Source organism: Miniopterus schreibersii, assembly GCF_964146895.1.
Source record: "Miniopterus schreibersii genome assembly, chromosome: 9".
In the NCBI taxonomy this organism is placed as follows: domain Eukaryota; kingdom Metazoa; phylum Chordata; class Mammalia; order Chiroptera; family Miniopteridae; genus Miniopterus; species Miniopterus schreibersii.
Window position 1 is genome coordinate 10554950 of NC_138118.1, and position 24051 is coordinate 10579000.

The 24051-nt window shown below is 40.5% G+C and overlaps 1 protein-coding gene across 4 annotated transcripts in view; it reads right to left on the bottom strand.

Moving 5' to 3' along the window:
• The window catches only part of CHRM2 (cholinergic receptor muscarinic 2), a 135269-nt gene that overhangs the window by 77943 nt on the left and 33275 nt on the right, over positions 1 to 24051 (bottom strand). The window contains exon 1 of one of the 4 annotated variants that reach the window (XM_081147904.1): positions 22282 to 22303. The exons of the other annotated variants lie outside the window; for them this stretch is intronic. The gene's annotated coding sequence lies outside the window, so the exon portion shown is untranslated. Of the gene's footprint in view, positions 1 to 22281; positions 22304 to 24051 lie in introns of those variants that run through there. 4 annotated transcript variants of the gene reach the window in all.

Consider the following 24051-nt stretch of genomic DNA (forward strand, 5'->3'; position numbering starts at 1 on the left):
TGGTTTGGGAAAAGAGTTAGCAAAGTATTTTTTAATTAAAAATTTTTTTCAATCACAGTTTACCTTTAATATTATTTTGTATTAGTTTCAGGTGTACAGCACAGTAGTTAGACACCCATATATTTTACAAAGTGTTCCCCTCGATATTTCCAGTACCCACCTGGCACCATACATGGTTATTATAAAATTACTAGTAAGTGAAATATTAATACTTTTTTTCTCAAATAACCTGTGTTACTCCAGAAGGTAAAACCCTAACAAATGGATAAAGCTCTGAAAGGTGACATCTGGCCTGCCATGAGAAAGGAGTTGCCTAACACTTAGCGCTGTCTGGACCGGAATGAGGGCACAGGTGAAGCTACGTTGGAGGTGTCAGCATGCTGTGAACAGCTATGGGGCCCAGGGGCAGAGAGAATTTCCACACAGGGTGGGGAGTCTGCCGACATAACCATTTGTGTTAATTCCGTTACTAAATCGGTGATGTTATGATTAACTTCTCCCAACATGTAAAAGTCACTTGCAATACGAGTGAGGCTATCATCAGGGTTTGTGGTGTATGCTCTTTGAAACAGTGTCACATAGGTCTGACCATTAGCTTTGGGAGTTCCTTACTGCAGTGCCAGCCTCCTTGGGCTCAGTCTACATCCATGACCAGCTCTTTCTAAGGAGCCACTCATCTCTCAGTGCCTAACTTTGCCTAAATGAGGTTAAACAACTGGTTAGATTGAAACAACTCATCAATGGCTTGACTGAGAAGGAATTTTCAGACCTGACTCACCCCGTCTGGGTGTTTGGAGTGAGGAAACATTCCTGGGGCAATGCGTGGAGCTTACACAGTCCATGCCACGGCTGTTGTGGTCTCCATAATTCAAAATCTGCCTTGGAAATTTCACATCTTTACCGATCATAGTAGAATAAAATAGTGGCTTGCTTGAGTGTTATTATTATTACTATTATTTTAGCATTCATGACCTCTGTGTTAATAAGAAGGGCAGTACTTCCCCCGTGGTTGCCGGATGTGGGGGTAGACCACTTAAAGGAAACATCCTACATAAAATCTGGCATCGGATTTATGATAACGATCTAAAAACCCTCTGCGACACTAAATCTACAAGATGGCAGTGTAATTAAAATTTACTTAAGGCTTATTACTGTCCAGGCATTTAACATGTGATAGTTCATTTAATCACTCGATCGTAATAGCGCTCATATGCATATCTTATTATAATCTAAAGTCACTAAATAGGTAAAGGGAGTCTCCGAATTTGGCAAATATATGAAAGGGTCACTTTCTCCCATCTCTGTAAAGTGCATTTTTCTCTGAAAACAAAACAAAAAGGTCCTCTGTCAGGCTATACCCCAGCATAAAAATGCAAGGAAAGAAGAAATAACTGAAAGGGGGGACACACGTCTGTAACAGTCTCAACAATAAATATTTTTAAAAAAATAACAACTCAACATACAGGGTCTTTCATAATAAAACTAGAGTGCCAGTAAAACTTTAGTTTCGCCCAGTTGCTGAAGAGGGGGCAAGGATTTCATTCCAGAGAAATGACATAAAATTCAACTGAAAGATAAATTGCCACTCTCCAAGCCTGTCAAAAGGAGTAATGAAGAGCAGCTAGGACACAGAGAGAACCTGAAGATGACCACTGTTAAGTTCAAGGGCAGGAGTGTGAGGAAACTGTAGATGTAGGGCGTGTAGCTGTAGAAAGAGCGGGAAGACATAAACCGGGACTATAAGCTAAGACAGAATATCCCACAGGATGTTGAATGCTATATAAAGGAGCTTTGGCTTTTTACTAAGAGGCACAAAAAGAACATCTTCAAGCCAGTAGACAGATTTTCACTGTCAAGTGATCACACTAGTTACTCTGTAGAGAAGAGCAGGTGGCCTGGTTTCAAAAAAAATATATATATTCTTACAATAATCTAGAGGAATCATGATGCGGGACTGAAGTAAGGTCGTGGCAGCACAAATGCAGAGATATTTGGGAAGTAAAATTTCTTTAATTCACAGGGATTTTTGATTGATGAGATGTGCTGCATGAAACAAAGCAGAGTCAAGGGTGACGCCAAAGTTTCTGCTTGAACAAATGAGATTTTGGAGATCATAGAACAGATAACGACATGACTATGGAAGCCAGGCACTGAGCATCTCCCAGGACCCGACTGAGGCTGGAAACTACGACTCTGTAGTGGCCCCAGTCTCCATAGAGGGGTCATTTCTACAGCACCACGGGGGGGGGGGGGTAAGGATACAGCATCCGAGAAGGCAGATTTGATTTTTTTAGGAAAGGGGATTTTCTGCATGGGTGTAACTGATTTAAATTAATGACAAGAGTATTAAAGTGATGGGTTGTTGAATTTAAACTAGTTATAGAAAGAAGTGAAGAGAGAAGAAAGCTGACAACATGGTTATGATGGTGGGGCAGCAATGCTGAAGGTCCCTATAATATTGAAGAGTGCACATAATTGGAATAAAAGAGCTATACAAATAGGAAGACAGAGAGTGGAATGTTTGAGTTTAGGATTTTAAGAGGTGATGGAACTGCTCCAGATGATGACAACCTTGTAGGTTTGGGCAACTAGAATGAGTGAAGGCAAACCTCATGGAAGACAATGAGGAGAAGGGGCTGAGAGAGTAGGTTACTAGGGGAGTGAACACAGAGCCATCCAGGTTGACCTGAAGGCTCGAAGTGGAGATAAGCGGTGTGGGCCAGGGGCTGAAGCTTCCTCGAAGGAGACAGGGTAGCGCAACGCTTAGTAGGCAAGAGAAATGGGAAGAGGGAGGTTTGGTGTAGCAGCAGCATGGAGGAGAGCAGGCTGTTCCACACCACTGTGCAGAAATCATTCTGGAATCCTCTACCAGGAGCTTGGAGGATTCCCGTATTCACACCTAGATCCTGAGGTCCTTGGCTGTGAAAAAGAAACCATCCTTCATCTGAGATGGTTGTAGGAAAGTGGTGCCCTCCAGGGACAGTAACGGGAAAGTTAAGATCAGGAGGTAGGAGGAGAAACAAGCTGGTGGTGTAGGTAGCAGCGGTCCCCGCAGCCTCCCGCAACCACAGCGGAATCACAACTAAAACACAGAACCACCAGCACTCCTGAGATCCGGCTGAACAGAAGCCCCACAACCAGGGAACTGAAGCAGCACTGAGACCGGCGGGAGGAGCGGAGACGCGGGCGGATCAGGGCTGGATCCCGGAGACAAGGCCGCGGGCCCAGACGCGGTGCCACAGGTTAAATCCAGAAGGGCATCTCGGCGAGGAGGTTTCCCGAAGAAGTGAGAGGTCCCAGCCCCACAGCAGGCCCCCAGGGCTCCAGGGCCGGGAAGAGACGTCCCCACAACTCCGGGCTGTGAAACCAGTGGGGACTGTCCCTGAGGGTCGGGAGGCTGCGGGAGCCCCAGCAGCTCCTCTAAAGGGCCCGACACGGACTCACTCGGACGCTCCCTCTGAGCCCAGCGCCGGGAGCAGCCGGAAAGGACCCGGGACACTCGGGGAGGAACTAACCTGCCTGAGATCCGGGCGAGAGGCGGAGGGCGGCTTCCTCCCGGGCAGAAGGGCTGGCGGAGGCCATGGCTCCTGTGGCGAGTCCTCCCCGCACAGCCCGCAGGCAGGCGCCATGTTTGAATCGCCAGCACCTGACTCATGCCTTTGGCCCCGCCCCGTGATTCCCGGAGGCCCCGCCCCCCCCACCTGCAGCTCATCCAGGCCATTTCCAGGGGCTTTTCTGTGCAAGTGGCCTCTCCAGCCTCAGGCTTAGGACTTTCCGAAAATCTCTCAGACAAGCAGCAGCTGCCCCATAGGGCTTGATAAGCAGCCCCAGGCCTGGCACTAGCGGCAGCTGCATTGGCTCATAGCTGGGCCTCTCCTGGGCACCTCCAAGGCCAGCACAAGTAGCAGCCAACTACGGTTTGCTGTGTAGCTCATGCTGGGGGGCCCTGGGCAAGGCACTGGCACAGGCTGACTTTGCACCTCCCAGGAGGCCCCAGAGACAGTGCACCTGGTGGTCAGAGTCGACCACGCTGGATTACAGCCCTACCACATCCACAAGTGACACACTCAAGGGGCGCACTTGGTGAACACCAAAGCCCCACTGAAGTAAATCCTGCTCCATAGGGGTGTCTCCAGCACAGCAGCTCTCTGGCTGTAGCTGCAGCTGGTCCTCACAGCCGATTGGCCTGGGGGTCAGTTCCTCCCAGTGACACCAACAGCAACCAAGGCTCAACTACAACAGGACAGTGCACACGGCCCACACAGGGGAACACCTAGAAGGCCCAGCTCAGGTGATAGGGGAGGCTGAGCCACTGGACCCTACAGGACACCTGCTACACAAAGCCACTCTACAAATTCCAGGAGACATAGCAGCTCTACCAATACATAGAAACAAACACCTGGAAGCAGCCAAAATGTGGAGGCAAAGAAACATGTCACAAAGGAAAGAACAGAAGAAATCTCTAGAAGAGGAACTAAATGAAATAGATCCAAGCAAGCTAACAGATACAGAGTTCAGAATTTTGTTTATAAGGATGTTTAAGCAGACTATTAGGATAATAACTGAGAAAATCGATAACATAATAAAGTACCAATTTGAAATGAAGGCCACACGAATTGAAATGAAGGATAATTTACAGGGAATCAACAGTAGAGTAGAGGATGCTGAGAATCAAATCAGCAATTTGGAACATGAGGAAACAAAAAACACCCAACCAGAAGAGCAAAAAGAAGAAAGAATCCAGAAATATGAAGATAGTATAAGGAGCCTCTGGGACAACTTCAAGAGGCTCAACATTCATATTATTGGGGTACCAGAAGGGGAAGAAAGAGACCAAGAAATTGAAAACCTATTTGAAAAAATTACAGAAAACTTCCCTTACCTGGGGAAAGAAATAGACTTACAAGTCCAGGAAGCACAGAGGGTCCCAAACATTAGGAACCCAAAGAGGCCCACAGCAAGACACATCATAATTAAAATGCCAAAGGTTAAAGACAAAGAGAGAATCTTAAAAGCACCAAGAGAAAAGCAATTAGTTACCCACAAGGGAGCACCCATACAACTCTCAGCTGATTTGTCAACAGAAACCTTGCAAGCCAGAAGGGAGTGGCAAGAAATATTCAAAGTGATGAAAAACATGGAACTACAACCAAGATTGCTCTACCCAGCAAAGCTATCATTTAGAACTGAAGGTCAGATAAAGAGCTTCTCAGACAAGGAAAAGCTAAAGGAGTTCATCACCACTAGACCAGCACTATAAAAAAGCTGAAGGCTCTTCTTTAACAAGAAGCTAATGAACAAAACAATGTGATGAACTAAATAGATCCAGGGACACTGACGCATGCAACAGGCGATCATATTTCAGAGGAAAGAGGGAAGGGGGGTGGAGGGTGGGAAGAGATGAACCAAAGAAGTTATATGCATATATGCATAACCCATGGACACAGTCAATAATGGGGTGAAGGCCTGGGGAGGGGGTGGGAGTGAAGTGAAGGGGGTCAATTGGGGGGAAAAATGGGACACGTGTAGTACTCTCAACAATAAAGATAAATAAAGAATAAAAAAATAAATTAATAAATTTAAAAAAAAAAAAAAAAAGGCCTCTCACCCTCCCCATCCCAGACACAGAATGAAGCCCTTCCAGCGAGGGCTCACAGATCTACCATGAAAGTTTAAGTATGCCACAGGTCAAGCACAGCCCACAGGGCAAGGGAGAGGTGGGTGGAGCTAGCTCCCAGCCTCTGGAGAGCCACCCCAGGCACCATAGGATCTGGAAAAACAAACAAAACAAAAAACATCAGGAGGTATTCAGGGAAGAAGCTGTGGGAAAGAAAAATTGTTCATGGCAAAGATGAGAAATGTGGAGGGGTTGGTGGAAAGTGTGGCAGAAGTGGGTGGATGACGTGTTTGGGTCAAACTTGAGTTTGAGAGCACAGGGGAAGCTGAGCTAGGAAAGGGGCTTCCAGCTTGGACTTTGAGAAACAATGACAGGGATGTAAGGTGTGGTGGACTGAAGGTGACTGCAATTTCTCTCCCAAAATGATTAATATGTAAATCTAGTTTACACATGTTCTGGGTTTAGGGTATGAAGGGAGGTTGTCCTGTTCTATAAGGGCAAAAGGCACCTTAACAGCTTCCCCAGAAACGTTGCCAGCTGAGATTTCAAAATGCTGTAGTGCCTCACAGATGCCATCAGTATGAATTTAAAATGTGGAGCTGACGAGTTCCACTCATCCTCGTGATTATGAACGCATTGTATTCTCAAGCTCTGTAAATGGATGCGGGGTCTCACTCAAAGTCTGGATCACGTGCCACATTGGTGGTCAACCATTTCATCACTCTGCCATGCTCCCCCAATTTATTTCACTAATAGCCATAAAAAGAAGGAACTGAGGTGCAGAAGGTTTCAGTATCCTAGCTAAGGGTGCATAGTTACTTAGCTAAGAGTACGCATTGGCAGAAGCAACTGACAAGGGTCTAATTCAATATGAAGAGATTGGAAAAAAACAACATAAAAACTAGTCACAAAATACACAGCTATCATATGGCTGAGACCGTTCAGTTACAGGAGAGGGTCCCACGTGTCTCTGAATCCTGGGTGCTTGTCTGCATTGCATTCAATGACCTATAAGTATGGAAGAAGCATTAGAAAACCCAGTCACTAAGGAACACATGAGCTAACTGTCAACAAAGCAATCCAAACATTGATGACAACTGTGACTGAAGTATAGGACACAATAGGGCTGGAAAGACCAAAGCAGTAAGAATGGAAGTAGGCAATGGGTCAAGAAACACATAGTCCAGGTAGAAAGAGAGAAAAAGAGCTTTCTGGAAGAGCGGAGCCTCAGGCACAGGACTGTGCAACACTGTGGTCTGTCAGGGGAGCTGTTTATAGTTTCAAAAGTTTACAGAATTAAGGGTGATGAGAGAGAAACAACAAACCAGAGAGGTCAAAAGAGACATGGCTTTGAAGACCTTATTAGAATATGGACTTTTCCTATAGGTGATGGAGGTTACGGAAGGATTCTAAGCAAGAGGATGGCTTGGCTGGATTTGCAAGTTAGAAGGAGTACACTCACTTCATTATAAACATAAATGTGACATATGAAATAATCTAGTTAATACTACCTGATATTTCTAGTAATGATTTTTAATTAAGATAGACCATATCCATTAGAACCTTAGAATATATAGGAAGGTATAGCATTTAAAGAAGTGCTTCTACCCAACTGCAAGTTTTAATAAAAGCATCTCGATCCTAACATAATCTAATTTCAAAAATTTAAGTGTACGGGAGTATACTGCCATTGTTTGGAAATTCACTTGCAGAGAGATCTTTCCCTCCCAGTAATGCAGGACAAATGAATGTTTTCATACAATGCTTTGAACTGAGAACAGGCAAAATAAATTGTTATGGCGTGTCCTAGGGGTCTTGAAAAGGTTATGCACTCAGCATAATACAGAGGAAATGGCCAACTGTTTTCTGCCACATTGCACTTTAGAAATAGCTAGCTACACAAAAGTTATAAATGTTCATTGCCTGGGAAAACTATTTGGACCATTCGTAATAGCTCTTTCTCCAGATACACTCAGATGGGCACTTTGTTAAAGAAGCCATTCAGCATAAGTTTCTCATATTCATCTCTCATTATGTAGTGACATTAGAGGACCTCAGCATGTGGTTCTCCCCAACAGGAACCACCAGCAGAAACTGCCCATCACTGAGAGCAAGTGGCAATGACCTGGGCTGCGACGTTGCCTAGGAAACCTTCCCCAAGGCATCGGCCTTATGCTGTGAGCTTCCCACTGGCCAGGAATGAAGCGCAGGGTCCCACAGGTCCCACAGAAAGATATGTCGCCGAGCTGCTGGAAATGTCTCTATGACCCCAGCCTTGAGGATCAACAGTCTTGTTGACAGCGTCAAAAGTGTCCCTTCAGGGGAACATTTTCCTCAAGTGATAAACCCCACTTCCAGAGGGTGAAAGTTGGAGGATAACAACAGTGAGATGGAGGAACACAGGAGTGTGAATCCTAAAAGGCAGTATGTAAATCACAGAACTTCAGTACACACTTAAAATTCAATAACCTAAGCTTTTACTGTTTTAATATTAAAAAGAATGAAACGAAACCCTAATTGTTCGTAGCTAGCCGTTTATAGGTAAACATTTCATCCAATAGCTATATGGTCAATGGAGCTCATAATGCATGAAGTGAAGCAGTAAATTTCAACTTCCTGTCTCTCCTGAGGTCTTAGTAATTATTATCTAATTCATTTGCTCAAGAAACCCTTCCAGGCATTAAAGGACACAGGCTTTCTGGTGAACAGTGCCCAACTTCAGTGGTTTATAAGCTGGTTGGAAAGACAAGACATTTTGTTCCACATGCGCATGTTGGATTTTCTGTTTCCTGTTCCCTTCATTCATTTTCCCCGCTTCTTAAAAGCTTTCTCTCTTCTTTCTGGGCAAAAATCACGGTTATTCTAAAACAAGGGCCTTGTGCGTTATATGTCTATTTTTAGTGAATTTTCAAGTGGATTACCTCTGCTCCACTAGGTAGATCAGGCCCATGTTTCAGGCCCCAGGAAAACTACCAAACTATCCATGTCCAATATGACTCCACCTACCTTTTTAAGGCTGCATTTCACCGGCTACTCCCCAAGACTAACAACCCTGATCTTATTGGCTAACTTAGTTATTATGAAGGGAGAAAAGTTCTAAATGGGAAGATGGGCTGCAATTTTTTATTAAAAAAAATCCTACATCCCAGCTTTTCCTAAACTGGTCCTGTATTTGTAGGAAAATCGTGACATTGATTCATGGACTGGGGTCTACGCTGAAGATGGTACATTAAGCTCTGGTGACAGCTGTCAGCAATCCACCACCCGCGCCCGTCCGCCTCATTCTCTCCTTGAAAGGCTGTAGATGAGTGCAGAGCAGCTCTGAGGGTCTAGCCATGCGGAGTGGGGCCGAGAGGGGCACAGCAGCTCATCTCTCAGACCCCTTGGTGGCTCTGGGCCTGCCCGCAGCCAGCTCGCGGCCTTTCCTTTCAGTGGGCCGAGCAGCCCCTTCCCACTGCAGGAGCCCACGGGGGGAGAGCCACGAGGTTGATTAGTCACACATCAGGCCTTGGGGAGGGCCAAGGAAATGAAATATATGGGGACTCATCCTGAACACAGAAAACATTTGAACTTCCAAGGAAGAAAGGGAAGAGGGGTGTAAAGAAAAGGGAAGACAAGCAGATAATAAATGTATGAGTCTAAAAATGCTCGAGAGAGCAAAGAGGTAGAAGCTGTCATGCCTGCTTTTAGGACTCATAATCCAACTCATTCTGGAAAGGGCTCGGTGAGACTTTGTAAGAAAATAAAAGCATGTTCTAGGACCATCAATACAAGGATTAAGGAAACAGGAGTCATAAAAAAATAGGAGGGAGAAGTGATACATAAGAGATATCTAGCAAAGGGAACTTCCAAAATGTAAATCAAAATAGCCTCTAGGGCTTCGGGCTCCATTCCTGGTGGGGGGCGTGCAGGAGGCAGCCGATCAATGACTCTCATCATTGATGTTTCTCTCTCTCTCCCCCTCTCCTTTCCTCTCTCTGAAATCAATAAAGATATATTTTTAAAAAAATAGCCTCTAAACTTGAAGGTCCTAATAGCTGAAGAGCTGTACACATGTATATATCTACTCAGAGAGAGAGAAAAAATACAATTCAATTAATTGTCAATTCTCCTTAATCTTGAATTGTAATAGGAATTTAGCTTTTCTGTCTTTAGGTGGAGATTTTCACATAAATAGTATTTTCAGTGGTTGTTTTTAAAAACACAGGTGTATTTCATGCTGTAAATTAAAAATAAGAAAAGGTTTTAAAGAATGAACATTTAAGGAGAAAGGAGATAAGTAAATCAAAAGGAAAAATGTGAAGAAAAGATAAACTTTAAAGGGAAATGTGCATAGATAGGAAAATAGAAAAATATGAAAAACCATGTTGTGAGAACTGAAAATGTAGCAATACCGGCTCAAAGAAAAGAACAGAAAGATAAGAGGCACAAAGTAAATCTTCACCTGAGCTAAGCAATGTGGTCCTCAGAAACCACATCACAAGTTGAGATTTTTTACTTAAAAAGAAAACTTTTTCAATGAACCCAAGGCAGACGGGTTGAAGAGAGAACACTTCTCTGTAGAGAACAGTATAACCTCTAAAGTGAGGATTGGGAAACATGAAGAAACATGAGCAAAAGGCTGGTAAAATGTGATTTTCATTTATTTTTCTTTCTAAAGTAAAATTTGATTTTAAAGTGATGCAGCTACTTCTCAGCTTGAGATACTAACGAGGGCAGAGCAGATTTAATTTACATGCTCCCATAGCTCCTGATAGTAAGAATTATAGGAAAACCCAAACGGCAGCAGCAGTGAGGGTGTGAAAGAGTTAGAACAACACAGGTACCAATACGAGGTGCTTAGTCTGGATGAAGTAGTGAGAATTAGGTAGTACTGCTTCCTAGAACAGGGCCTACCATTGAGTTAGATCAGCACTATTCTAATTTTTTTAAACCATTACTCTACGAATTCAACAACAAGCACCTACAATGGGCCAGGCTTAGAGATAGACAGACTTCCATAAAGAAGATGGTACAGTAATTAAGATATATCTAATTCCTCCTGGTTTCCATTTCTAAGTAAAAAAATGTGATTTTCCAATACAGATTTTAGACTATCTACAGGACAGAGAGAGAAAGAGAGAGATTCTTCTCTCCAAATGTCTCCCGAGTTGGAAAACATAATTGTCCTCGCCACATTTCCTACTGTTTGGTGTCATGCTGTACCGAATTCGCTCAGGCTAGTCATTGGCAGTGTGCACGAGAATTCTGTCACAAAGAATAATAGCAGACATTTCTCTGTCAGCCTCTCTCCCTGAGTTCCTGAGAATTTGGCATCTCACTACCAACATAATCCTCTCCCTTAATTCATCAATGATGACCAGGAGTTGGAACTTGTTAATGTGCGTGGGCCTAAAGAAGACATTCCAGTTGAAAGTTAGGAGATTCCTCAATCTCCCTGAAGGAAACATGTTCCAGTCCTTCAAGGGTCTTGGGAATTCTTAATAACATAGGGGACATGGAGTGGGATCAATATGCCCAAAGCACTGATCACTTCCATTTAAAACCTATCAGTCAATTTGGGGAAGGCAACTTAGTCACGTCGATGATTCATTATAGTTTCCAGAATTGAACAGACTTTTCTTAGTGAATTATTCAGTAAATTAATCTTAGGATTGAACAGACGTCTCTTAGTGAATTATTCAGTAAATTAATCTTAGGGTGTGCATGCAAAGCCTTAATTAATTAATCCTGCTGAACCTGAGATCGATGAAGCATGAAGGTACTTCGTGCCTTTAAGCAAGTAATGTAAATTTACGGAAGCATTTCTCCTTATAGCCTGCTTTCCCTGAACCATCACAACGAGCCTTGCAATAGCTATGCACCCCTCTTCCCAAATACATCTCTTTTCTCCCCACGTACATTTCTTACAGGGATGACTTGAGCACTATAGTAGAAGTCTGTGAGCTAATGCTTTCCTTAAAAGGCCTGTAAGTCATACTCTGGATATAGTGTGAACTCTTTAGTGGGTGCACTAATCCATCCCTCTTGTCCACTAGGGTATCCCATAGGATCTCAACTCTTTCTGTTCCAAAAAGAAACCAACAATCATCTAAAAGACCTAAAAGCACCCAAGGGCTTAATTTGCCCTTCACTCGGTCACGTCGACTTCGTTATACTAACAAACATTTGGATGTAACTTACAATTTCCCCAAATCTGGCATTTGCATGATCTCATTTGTTCTCCTACAGGAGTTCTATCTGAGAAATAAAGATAGATTTGATTAATAAGTTAATATTTGTATTTTTCAGGTGAGGAAACGGGGCCTCGAAATCCCACTGCTTATTCGAGCTACCCAACATCCCATCAAGGCAGCACTTGAGGCAGCCACCAGCATGTTCCTCTCTATAATTCTGCAATGTTTTCTTTATGTGTCTTAAAGAGGCTTATTCTTCCTCTCATGGGCTGCTCCAAGCGCAGGTCATGGTGCTCCTACGTGATCCTACTTTTGGAAGTGGGGGAGGTGATGTCAGTGGCAGTGGGGACCAGATGTGCAAGCCCTGGAGCACTGTCCGAAGAGCTGACAGTGTTTATTCTTTCACCAACCACTGTAATAACAACAAATGAAGGCCGCAATTGGTTTTCTTCCACTTTTTAAATTCTTTCTTTAGATGCCTTTGTAGGAATCTTCTGTAATCAGCCAGGGGTAGGTAAGTCTGGAGTTGCCACTTGAGTGACTGCATAATCAGTTGAGGAAAATGGCACGAACCGGGAAAAGGGATGCACCATTGGAACAAAAATGAAATGAAATAAAAGGTAAGAGAAGTCAGCAATTGCATGTGGATTTTTGAATTCCTGATGCAAGATAGTAGATTGAGTCAGTCATGAGAGAAAAGAAGTTAAAGTCAGGTTTTGCTAGTATTGTCCAGGGATAAGATCCAAACATTTTCATCCCATATGTTAAAATAGCCTAAATGAGTGGCCAGATGGTAATGGCACTGTTCTTGGCACAATGTGCTACCAATTCAGATAGATAAAGTTCCTGCGCTCAGAAATGGGTTTTGGGACATAAGCCTAAAGAGGGCAGTTGACTGTAATGGGAAAAGAAAGGCATCTGCAGTCAGAATCCCAGATGTGCTATCTGCCTGTCTTGTCATTTCTCTGGGTCTCAGCTTTATTATCCTTAAAAAATAATACCTACTTCATAGCCTTGTTTTGAGAATTAAATATCACATCAGAACTGGTAGTTGGTTATTAGGTGTCTGGTCTTGGAGGGCAGATGCAGTCAGCTCTGTTTGCTGTGGGCAGAAGCTGAGAAAAAACATCTCGAACATAGACAAATGCGCTCTAGAGGCCTCCTTCAGAAGCTGAGAGGTTACTTCCCTGAGACTGCTAAAGATTTCAGACTGAAAAAGAATTCCTTTAAACAACTCCTGGTAGAAACAGCAAACATATTCTTCCATCTTGAATAATAAATAAGTGAATCCATATTTTATTTCATTTTTATTCTAAATCTTTCAATCAGAAAAATGCCAGTCATGAAGGAGGTGCTCAAAAACAGTTACCATGTAAATTAACAGAATAGTCTGTTTTATGTCATGAAAGTATTTGGATAGATACTAAATACTCACTCAGTTAGGTATTTTGTCATGAGCTTAATGTATTAAATTGTATACATTACAATTTATTATAAATTAATATTTTAAATTGGTTTTCCATGTGCATTCTAGCTTACCCTCCCTCTTTTCTTTTGTACATAAAGTAGTAAGCTAAATATAACTATAATAGCAATAACATTATAATGCTTATTGACGCTAATTGTGTGCCAAGCATCCAGCAACACCATGGGATAGATACCCCTATTACCCCATTCCACAGAGGATGCAAGTAAGGCATAGATAAATTAATGTTATGTATGTTGATATTGAATTTATTTAAAGCCCGTTAGCAGCTTCTTGGTAGCAATGACAATTATTTATCTTAGTTATCTTTTTAGAAGTAGTATGGTATTCCCATGGCATAATGTAGAACCCTAGTGCTATTTCTCATTAAAAATAACAATACTTTAGATGATAAAGTCTTTGCCACCCACTAAGCTATGCCAAGAGTCAGAAGTTCTGGGTTCAAGTCTTGGCTTTGCTGTCCACTGGTGAGAAAGCAGAGACCTTCTACTGCAGAGAATGGCGACACTGCTACATGTGATTAAGGGAGTGCTTTGGAAGGATGGGAGGAGACCACGGGGTCTGAGTTCTCTTGGGACAAGAAGCGGGATTTATTATCTTTGTACCTCTCAAACCAATATTTTTTTCCTGCTATGATATACATGGGTCGAGGAAGCAGCATCCCCTGGGGCACACTCAGATTAGCAAGCAATATATATAATTCCACTGTTTTCCCTCTCACTCAAGTGAGTCCACTAAATTACTAGTGATCTGCTCTAACGTACTAAGGAAGGAAACCATTCCCACACTTGTGCCCCTTAAGTGTTATTGTCAATAAATTACTTGTAAAACATGTCAAAAATTGATGGATACACAACAGGGACTCTAAGATAACTTATGGTGTGTGTTCAATAAATACTTGTTCAACTGAATATATTTAGAAGGAGGAAAGAAGTCAAACAACAATTACTTTCTCCCTTGACAGCGTCCAATATTAAAGAAGTAAATATTTAAGCATATCTTGCTTTTAAAAACCCCATAATGTTATTGAGGGAGGAGGGGTCAGAAACATTTAATTATCTTTTTCCTGATATTAAAAAATCCCTCTTCCTATAAAAAGCTGCTTGTAGGGAGGTATAAAAATTAAGATCTATGCTTTAATCACATTTTTATTGCAAAGACAGAACTGTAACAAAGTAATTAATATAAAAAAATGGGAAATCATCACTTGCCCGCTATGCCCCACTTATTTTATTTTTTGAAAGCATTGTCTATAGGGATAGGTATTTAATATGGTTTGTAATGTGCAAAAAAGGAACAGGAGAATTTTACTGGGGGCCATTTGAGGGTTCAGTGCAATCCTTTGAAAAAGCAGATCCGCTTTTCAGGAAAGGCCTAAAAAGCTGCTTCAGACTTGTTCCAGTCCATATTTATAAGGATAGCGTAACGTACAGAGGAGAAAAGCAATATATATATTCCCTTGAATCATAAATATTGCATAAAAACCACAAGACAATTCAGTACATGAACCAATTTGTAAAAGAGAAATCTATTGGCCTGAGAAGTTGCGAAGCCAGGTTGCAATTAGTTGCTGTTGGTCACCAAGTACAATTGTCCCCCTCCCTCCGACCCCCCTCCAAACCGGTGTTCACACCAAGATCCAGCCTGAGGACCCAGATAAATGAGCCTCAGCACAATATGATGGGGAGGAAGATGGATTTAGGTCCCAGCCCTGCCAGAAGCCAGTGGGTATGACTTTGGGCAAGCTCCTTAATAAGTATCGTGATCCTCAGCTTCCCCAAATGTAAACTGGGGAAAAGTAATGGCATCTAATTTATAAAGGGGTTGTACCTGTAGAATACTTAGGCAAGTACTAAATGGGCAGGAAACACGAAATCAACGTTGCCTTTGCTCTTTTGTGGTTTACTTCGCTGTTGTTAGGTTAAGAAGCTATCAACAACCTAAGATGTATATTAGATATATTACTAGGTATTGTATGTTTAACTGTGATGTCAGTTATGTGCAGTGACGAAATGTTCGTTTTTATCCATATCATCGCTGGAACCCAATGTTTTGTTAGCTGCATAAAACCGGTTACTTCTCCAATGAATAAATTAGTATCATTTTAGAGTAAGGTTGTTGGTCCTGTTACTCTTAAAGTAAGGCTATTTGGATGGGATTGACCAGAAATAGCTAGTTTTCTCGGGGGGTTACAGAAATCATGAAAGGTCAGCTCCACTAATCAGGAGTAGAATCTGTTCATTGAAAAAGAAAACTAAATTATTAAGCAAAAACTAAATTAAAAACATAATTTAGAATGACAACTGGGTGACTATAATTTGAATGATTTAATTAGGCATCTTCTCCCTCTCTCTCTCTCTCTGTCTCTCTCTCTGTCTCTCTCTCTCTCTCTCTCTCTCACACACACACACACACACACACACACACATCACTTAATTTTAATTAACAAAACCTAAGAATGATACGGCCAGGAGTTAGGAACTGCTCATCACTAACAGAACATCAGCAACACTGAAAAACAGTAACAATCATCAAAAGCCAGATTCCAGTTTTTGAAAATGGGAACGCGCTGCTGAAAGGTGACAGGAGAGGGCGGCCGGGCCCAGCTGAGCTGAGCATCAGCACACCTCCCGCCTCGCTCCTTTCCATGCCCTTCCCTGGCGAACACCGAGGCTCTGTTCCGGACACCTCGGGGCTGAAAAGGGACTCGAGGACTTCACATCTCACAACGGTGACAGGTGGAGCAGCGGAGCCCACAGATGATTTGGCGCTTTCACGGAAGGGCCTGAAAGGTCTACAGGAGGACTCAAAACCCCGTCGGAGGGCCTGTCTTATTGCGACAATGATTACTGGGCTTCCATCCCAACTCCAGGGAAATGAGGCAGCATTAAGGTCATGGGGACATGGAACGTTGCTAAAAGAATCAATATGGATTTGTTTACTATGCTGATCAAAACCATAGCTAATCAATAGCTGCTGAGCATTTATAAAGTTAGGAATCACCTGAATGCAATGTTGTCTTCGCACTTTCCTGCTTACCTTCTCCCCTAGCCCCAACCCCACCCCTTAATTTGGCTAAAAATCACCCCCCCTATTCACTCAACTGCATAAATGGCTCTAGGGGTAAGGGTGTGTGTGTGTGTGTGTGTGTGTGTGTGTAATTTTATCTTGGAGGGAAAGTTTATGCGACCACGAACACTTCTCTCACCCATTGTTGGTTATACTCTGCAAATGACCCAGTACAAGATGATTTCACTACACTAACGTCAGTGTTTCTCTGACCATCAGGGTTGCTTATCCGTGCATATTTGTAGGGATTTAGGACAGCTATGTGATAAACAGTATAAATGGGTGTGTGAACTGAGGAAGAAAGTGTACCTAGAGCTGTACACTCAGGCAGGCTTGTGAATGGGACCACAGACACCCTTGAAGAGCATGGGTTTCAAGAATGTGTTTTTCCGCAAGTGTACAGATCTTCTTAGGGTGCAATTTGGCATAATTATGAACCTGAACGCTACAGCTCAATCCTTTGTATTCCAATCCCGGGACCAACATATATAAGCTGCCTGACATTGAGTAAGTTATTTAGTTTCCTCATCTATAAAGTGGTTATACAACTTTACTTACCCTACAGAGTTGTAATAAAGACTAAATAAAGGAATCTTTTGAGAGGCTTAGCCCTGGTACCTAGCAATCAGTAAATATTGTTGTTTATTATTATTATCTCCACTGAAAAGAAAGGATACAGCCTCTGAAAATATAACGTGCTTGCTGTGTGTGTGTCAGAGAACAACACTCTGTCGTGTGTGCATCCACGATGTTCTCTCTTCTCCCCCCATAAATGTTGGCACCTTCTCTGTCATTACAGTAAAGTGAAAGTCAGAATAGTTGAAAGCGTACCTGTCTATTGGCTCAAGAAATATTAAGTTCATTTAAACAAAACTAAGTATTTCAACCATTTGCAAGAGACTGAATCGGAAGGAAGAATTTGGAAATGGAGAGATCCTGCTACACAAGGACTTGTAATCACAGAAACCAGTGAAACAAGAGGTGGCAAAGTGCAAGGCAACTGAAAATGTTGGAATGAAAGAAAACACGTGGAGATGTATATGCATATATAATGAAAATACGAAAATTTAATAGCAATACTTTCACTCTGAATCCTCACGTTATATCACAAAAGGTCTGAAACTGGGTATGAAATAAGCAAACGCTAATTTTAAAAAGCAGCACATCTTACCCTTAGCTTTGATAATTACTACAAAGTAATGATAAAATACAGTTTCAAAGAAAAACCCAAGGCTGATTTAAATTTGAAAACAGATATATATTCTCCAAATCACTATTTGAGAGAGAGTTCATAAAGCAAGAGATGAAGAAGAAATGAAACGTAATACACAAAATGAAAGCAGAAAAATGAAAGAAGAGAAAAAATAAGAGGATCAAGCTATGAATTTAAATGCAAATATTCAAGGATTAAAAATAAATAAATAAAATCCAATTATACACTAAAAAAAAAACCTGACCTGAACAAAGGGCACAAAGAAATTAAAAGTATAGCAAACGCTTCTCAGACAAAGTAAAAGAGAGGAAATAGAAGGAGCAACGTGAGTTTCATAAAAATTAGAATCACAGGCAAAACATCTTAAACAGAACAGAGAATACAATAATAATTATGCATAAAATTCAAAATGTGTTAAAAAAACACTATTAGAATTTGACCAAAAGACAATAAGTGAAAGAAATGCAAATACACTACAGGTCGGGTACAGTTAAAAAAAAAATAAGAAGAATAAAGAAAATGCATAATACGATCAATATGGGGGATGAATATAAATGAAAAGTGTGTCTGTGTGTGCATGTGTGTGTAACTGACTCTCTTCAATAAAGAACAGAATCTTCTTTGCCAGGGCACATGCCCAGGCTGTGGGGTGATCCCCTATAGGGGGCATGCAGGAGGCAGTTGACTCTCTCATCACTGATGTTTTTATCTCTCCCTCCCTCTCCCTTCCTCTCTCTGAAATCAATCAAAGATATATTTAATAAAAAAAGAATAGAATTTTTTTTCCGTTATCCAAGTAATTAAAAAAGTAAAAAACTGAGAAAAGGTAAAAAAAATAGACATCATAAGGCCACATTTCTGGACAAAATGCAATAAAATTTGAAATTTATAAGAAATTTTAAACAAGAACGAAACCAACAGATATTTATAAGCCAGCCAGAGAAAGGTAAGTGTCACATGATCTCACTCATATGTGGAATCTAATGAACAAAATAAACCAATGAACAAAATAGAGCCAGAGACATAGGAGCATGGAACAGACTGAGGGATCTCAGAGGGAAGGTGGGGGTGGGGAGAGATTAACCTAAGAACTTATATGCATATATACACAACCCATGGACACAGACAATAGTGGGGTGACGGCCTGGGAGTGGGTACAGGGTGGAGGGGACCAATGGGGGAAAAAGGGGGGGTTTGTAATACTTTCAACAGTAAAGATAAATTTTTAAAAAAAGGAAACTGATCATTGAGTTAAAGGAAAAACCAAACTATAATTTTCAACAAATACTATTTGTGTTGAACATTTGCTTTTTCTGTCATTGTACTATATTCTTACAAATATATTATATCATTTAACCTTGTAAAGCACTATAAGGTAAGTATTTTCACGGTAAATTACAGGTGGAGAAAGCGAGTCAGAGTTCCTTTCACAGCATGTGCAGGAGTCAGGCTTTAGCTTGCCTCATTCTAAGCCCATGCTCTTATTAACCGGACCACATTTTCTATTTTTAGGTGAGACCAAAGCAATTGTTAGAGGCAAATTCATAGTTACAAATGTCCTCAGTACTGAACAAGAAGGATTTTTTTTTTTCAAAGAAGGAGCTAAGCATTTTACTCAGGAAGCTACCAATAGAAGGGTAATGTGGATCCCCAGGAAATTAGGAAAAAGTAACTATGAAACAATAAGTGATAAATTATAAAATCAAAAGCAACAGAATTAATAAAATTAAAACTCACATAATTCTGCTAAGTGTACCAAAAAGCATGGGGAAAATGCAGCTAAAATTAGAAAAAGAAAATTACTGACAGATTCAGAGAACAATAAAATTTAACAGTCATGTGTGCAATTATGTGATAAAAATGTAAATATTTTCATTACATAATCAATGGGGAATTCATAATTTACAAAAATTAATGAAGATACATAAAATATGAATAAACAAATGGCATAGAAAAACATTATAATCTATTTTTTAAATTTGAAAAAAAAGATTTTGAGCTTTTTACCAAAAGTGGTGGGTCATTCAAACATTTAAGGAACTGACAACCCTCAACCTCTATAAGTTCTTCAACAGCATAAGGGAAAAGGGGAAATCACCAATTAATTTCATATAAACAGTGTAACTGATATAAATATAAGCCATTTTTTAAACTTTAAATCAATCTTTGTTATGAATGTAAATGTACAAAGCTTTAGTAAAATACTAGCAGACAGACTTCATCAGCACATTTAATAGAGTAACATATCATGACAATTAAAGCCATTGAATTTAGAAATGTGTTAAAATAGTAGGAAACTAAAATTTGATACATCACATAACAGTTCCAATAAGAGAATATATATACAAATCCCAATGCATTAAAAACAAAATATTTGATAAAAGTCAATTTCTTAATATCATTTATAACACCTACCTTAAACCAACTCCCAGTTCCATATTACTGGTAAAAAATACTAATAGAATTCTTATTAAAGCATAACAAGAATGATTGCTTCAACATTATTATTGTTTTATAACAATAATATAGCTATATAATTAACAGTTTTATAGCAATATAAAACATCTACCCAATTCAAAAAGATGTTAAATAAAAACAAGGAACATATTTATTGCAAAGCAAGGAACATCATTTCCTTAGTTAGAAATTATATATTTTTATACCAAGACAAATAAATTCAAATTTTAGAAAAAAAATATACTGGTTGTTGTTTTTTTATATGACAACTCACCTATTACCAAAACTCCTGCTATACATAACTAAAATCCACAAATAATTATTTTACTTACACCCCTGTCATTTTTAATTAGCTGTTATAAAAATAAATCTTTTTATAGTATTTCCATCCTAATAGAGTACAATACAACACCAGCTTTAATAATAGTCACAAAAATACATATATTTTGACTCAGAGGTGAGAAGTTTGTCCTCATTTTTGAAAGAAAGAAGAGTAAGATTTCTTTTTGAAGAAGATTTGCGTGTACACCACAGAAGACACCGATTTAATTCCTGGGAAGATGGGCTTAGGCGTGTCCGCTGCTTGTGAACAGCTCGACAGCATGGAGTCCTCCAGGTTGGTGTATCTCAAAACGTGACCCACCTGGAGATCCATGGTGTCGAACAGTGAACTTTCCAAACCAGCAGGGTCTCCATAAAGTGAGGGGATCTCCTCTTCACCATCTTTGGTTGAAGAACACACAACCTACATCTACACTACCCCAAATTAGTTTCTGTCCTTGGTCTTCTCTGTCAGAATTTCCTCCACCCACTTTCCATTTCTGGCCCATTTTTAAGCTCTTGGCTCTGATGCATGCTTCCCATGCTCCAGAGTAATCCCAGGCTTGAACATTTTACCTTTGATAAATAGAAATGAACAAGGGAACTAGCAAGAAATTGCAGGTTGTGTCACCCTTATGATAAAGATCCAGAAGCGACCAAAGTTTGGTTGCTGTATAACAAATCTAGTAAACCGTATTTGGTAGCCAAGCATTTACATCTTGCTATGGAATTTCAAAATCCAACTGCTAGACTTCTAATTGCAGTTGTTTTCTATACTTACACAGCCAAGAAAGGATGCCCAGCTAATCGTCATGTGTAAATCTGACCTAGGGTTGGGACTGCCACCAACCTTTAAGGGCTTAGTTGCTTATGATTTGCCCTCTTACATCCAGGGTTGTCTTAAAGCCGTGCCATCCTTGCTGTAGTCTGTTCCTGGAGCTGCATTTCATGGGATCTTTGAAGCCTTTTTTTGCTCTGCTTACTCTGCCCCTCACAGCTGGGTGCACTGGCTGTCCCAGAGCCCTGCAGTTATATCTCCCCCAAACAGAGCCACTGTCTCCAGGCTGGACTAAGGTGCAGGGAGAGAAAGTGCCTGTGTACATGGCAAGAGTTCGAAGGACCAGGAAAGGAGTGTGTTTAAATACATGTAACCATGAAAGACCATGGATAGCCAAAGCAATCTTGAGAAAGGACACAGTTGGAGGTATCGTGCTCTCTGATTCAAAGTATACTACGAAGTTACAATAATTAAAACAATATGGTACTAGCACAAAAACAGACTCATAGATCAATGGCACAGACAGAAAGCCCAGAAATATACCCTTTCTTATATAGTCAATTAATCTATGACAAAGGAGGCAAGAACATTTAATGGAGCAATAATAGTCTCTGCTGCAAGTAGGGTTAGGAAAACTGCAGATATACAAAAAAAAAAGAAGAAGAAGAAACTGGACCACTCATTCTTTTATACCATCCACAAAAATAAACTCAAAATTGATTAGATCTGAAACCATGAAACTCCTGGAGGAAAATATAGGTAGTAAAATATTTGAAATCGGTCCAAGTAATATTTTTTTTTGGATAGGTCCCTTCCAGCAAGGGAAACAAAAATAAATAAATGGCACTTCATAAAACTAAAACCTTCTGCAGAGCAAAGGAAACCATCAACAAAACAAAAAGACAACGTTCTGAATGAGAGAAGATATTTGACAAGGGGTTGATATCCAAAATATATAAGAGACCCAATAACATAAACATAAACAATCTGATCAAAAAATGGCAGAGGGCATGAAAAGATATTTCTCCAAAGAAGACATACAGATGGCCAACAGACAGATGAAAGATGCTCAACATCACTAATCATCAGAGAGATGCAAATCAAAACCACAATGAGATACTACATACAAATCAGAATGGCTATTATCAAAAACTCAACAAATACCATGTGTTGGCGAGGATGTGGAGAAACGGGAGCCCTTGTGCACTGTTGGTGGGACTGCAAACTGGTGTAGCCACTATGGAAAACAGAATCAAGATTCCTCAGAAAACTAAAAATATTTCTTCCATATGACCCAGCAATTCCACTTCTAGGTATTTATTTTTTTAAAATGAAAACACTAATTCAAAAGGATGCACGCACCCATATGATCATTGCACCATTATTTACAATTATATATGCATACACGCCAATGAACAGAATGAAATTTTACCATTTGGGACAACATGGATGAACTACAGGGTATTACGCTAAGTGAAAAAGTCAGAGAGAGATAAATACTGGATGGTTTCACTTATACGTGGAATCTAAAAGCAAAACAAATGAACAAACAAAAATGAAAAAAAGGAGACTCATAGAAACAGAGACGGACAGGATGGCTACCAGAAGGAGGGAGTGAAAAGATGGGTGAAAGGTGGAGGGGAATCCAGTCAATAATATTGTGATAAGTTTGTACGGTGACAAAGGATTACTAGAATTAGGGGGATTATCATATTGTAAGGTATAAAAATGTTGAATCACCATATTGTACATCTAAACTAACATAACCAATATAATATTACATACCAACTAGACCAAATAAATAAATAAATAAATATGTGTATCCCAACTGCTTCTGATTTTTAGATGGGTTAATTACAGCAATGTGTATTAATTTTCAATTAGAAAGAGATAAAAATTAAAATGTACACACCTTTGGAAGACACAATAGGTTCACGTCTCACTTCTTACCAAGTTGCTATCTAAATCCAAACTCTTCCAAAATTTATACCAAATATTAATTCTGAAAAGAATTCTAATTATTGTAGTTACTGGCAGCTAGCTGCAAAAACAGATAGATGAGTAGACAGAGAGAGAGTAGAGTTTAAAAGAAAGATCATAGTATGAATGTTCGTAGTAAATGATTATTTTTATGTTTTGATCTGAGAGTAGGTTTGATGGTGTGCAGTAAGGACCCTGGAGCCTGTTGAAAGATGGTGACAACAATGATCTGGAAAGCACAATGATGTGAAGTGTGAAAGACAGCTCTTCCTTTATCTAATCTAGTTTAATTTAAGAATCCCATTCCATTATGCACTGGCAGTTCTACCTGCCTAGCTATGCACAAGATTAACATATTCCGAGATATGGACACACTCTTGTGTAAGAAAACCTGGATTTCACTCTCATCTTGGGCCTCAGTTTATATAGCCAGCAGCACCTTGGCAAATCACTTGGCCCCTGAGTTCTTGCTTCTCTGTGTATTATTTGAAAATAAGAGGAGGGTTTTTTTTTGTTTGTTTTTTTAAATATATCTTTATTGATTTCAGAGAGAGGAAGGGAGAGGGAGAGATAGAGAGAAACATGAATGATGAGAGTCATTGATCGGCTGCCTCCTGCACGCCCCTGACTGGGGATCGAGCCCGCAACCCGGGCATGTGCCCTGATCAGGAATCGAACCTCGATCTCCTGGATCTTAGGTCGATGCTCAACCGCTGAGCCACGCTGGCCGGGCAGTAAGAGGAGTTTTGTGAATAAGACAATGTGTGTGCAAGTTCTTTGTAAGTTGTAAAGCTTACACATAACGTTGCTGTTTTAATAAATGCAACAGAAGCTAAAGGGTTATGCCCTGACCCCAAATGGGATGAAGCAGCATCTGTATGTTTCTAACAACAGTAATGGAAAGGAGAAGAGGGACAGACAGGAAAGGCCAGAGTGGGTCCATTAACATCCAAA